At 37.9% G+C, this 1,740-nt stretch overlaps 1 protein-coding gene across 1 annotated transcript in view; it reads left to right on the top strand.

Annotated features, from left to right (window-relative positions):
• Nucleotides 1–204: 204 nt before the first annotated feature.
• Nucleotides 205–1,740, top strand: part of LOC136842750 (neural cell adhesion molecule 2-like) — a 258,128-nt gene continuing 256,592 nt past the window's right edge. Inside the window, exons 1-2 of the mRNA XM_067110504.1 lie at nt 205–307; nt 1,131–1,740. The exon at nt 1,131–1,740 is cut by the window's right edge and continues 286 nt beyond it. The gene's annotated coding sequence lies outside the window, so the exon portion shown is untranslated. The remainder of the gene's footprint in view (nt 308–1,130) is intronic.

Raw genomic sequence — 1,740 nt, 5'->3', positions numbered from 1 at the left:
TTTTCTCTACCGTACACTTTGATCGTACCAACCAAATCCGGGCGTATACCGACCGATTAAGCAAATCACAACTGGTGTACAACTTAACACGGTACAACCACTCGTAAAAAAAAAAATAATGAGTTTATTGAACCATTAACACCCTTCTGTCACAGACGGTGACCTTTGGCAGCTCCCAGTTTGCTGAAGCTGGGTTAAGAGCTGGCGTTACGGGCAGTCAGGCAAGCCCAGTCACCCAACAGTTGGTCTTCAGCCGTCGTGAGCGGAAGGTGTGTCGCATCTCGCTCCTGGGAAACCTTAGATGCTCGTAAGAGAGAGAGAGAGAGAGAGATTCGACTGCCGGGAAACGATGGAATACGATATTTCCCCATAGCGTTCGTCATTGTTTTTATTCATGTTTATATTTCTTTATGGACACGAGATGAAATGTCCGTTTTTTTTATATACGAATAAATCTGGACATGATTGTTTAAACGTGAACGTTGATTTTATTTCGATCAAAAGGATGTTGATAAATATATTAAATGCATCATGATCTTCGTTGGCGGAAGATTAATTGATGCTGAAAATCGTATTTTTTTAATGGAAACTTTACAGTGAAAGGAAAGAGTGTAAGGAGGAAGAAATATCCGAATTCAATCGATGTGTTTTACGTGATTAATTGTATCGAGTTATTACTTTATCAAGTGTGTTCCGTAAAAGTGTTCGTTTCGTGTTGCGTCATCACAAACAGTTTAAAAGTCTTAGTTTGATGATATCTGTGCGTTGTTTGATAAGTGTTCGAAAAGGTTATTTGCAAGATGAGCTGCATATAATATCAGTTGCAAATTCTGAATGAACTGACGTTTGGACCCAGCTAGCATAGTTTTGAAATTTTTGATCAGTGGTTCTTGTTTTTTAATGTTTTTTTCGTAAATTTTATTTGGTACTTGTGTGATTCAATATAATATTTTTTTTTTTTTATAATTTTAAGTTGAAAGGCTTTCATATGCACAGATGTTCTTTGTGAGATAAATAAACAGCAAAAAGGAATAATTATTTGATATTAGCTTTTCCTCGCGTCAAAAATAATAGTGTTAATAAGTAGGGTCACCGAATGAGCTATTTATCCTAATTCACGTCTGTTATAGAATGGAAATCTCGTAACATGCCTAAGTAATGTGTCCACCACTTCATTTCCTACAACTCTGACCAAAGTGAAAAGTTACGTAAAGATGAATGGTTATGCATGTTCATTCTGGGTCGACTGAAGGCCATGAGAGACTCGGTAGCAGGCCGGCCATGGATTTATCGAGATATCGGATATCGGCACTGAGAGAGATAATCAGGGCAGAGTATGTACAGAGGAGGGCGGAAGGTCTTCTCCTTGTTGTCGAGTTGGAACAGCAGAAAGAATCTGGGATGAACAAGGCCGCAGATACAACAGGGTTCCGAAGCTCGATGTAGCTTGGAGATTACACGTTCGACCGACAGGAAAACAAGATTATATTTTAAAAAAAGTAGGGAGGACTCTGAACGTAAAAAAAAAAAAAAGCAAAACAAGGAGGACGGGAATAGGATTACGCATGTAACAAGAGGAAGACTAAAAGATTAAAAATAAAAACAAAAAGAATAAAAGAGGCCTCTGACGAGAGAAAAGGAGATAACAAAAAAATTGTAAGAGAAGGAAGGAAAAAGGGAACCCAGCTTCAGATTAATCCCTTTACCTTGGCTTCCCAGAGTGAGTTAAAAGAAAATATA

The sequence above is a fragment of the Macrobrachium rosenbergii genome, chromosome 2 (genome assembly GCF_040412425.1).
Source record: "Macrobrachium rosenbergii isolate ZJJX-2024 chromosome 2, ASM4041242v1, whole genome shotgun sequence".
NCBI classification, from domain to species: domain Eukaryota; kingdom Metazoa; phylum Arthropoda; class Malacostraca; order Decapoda; family Palaemonidae; genus Macrobrachium; species Macrobrachium rosenbergii.
Note: the sequence above shows the minus strand (reverse complement) of the source record. Positions and strands in the feature narration are given on the sequence as shown.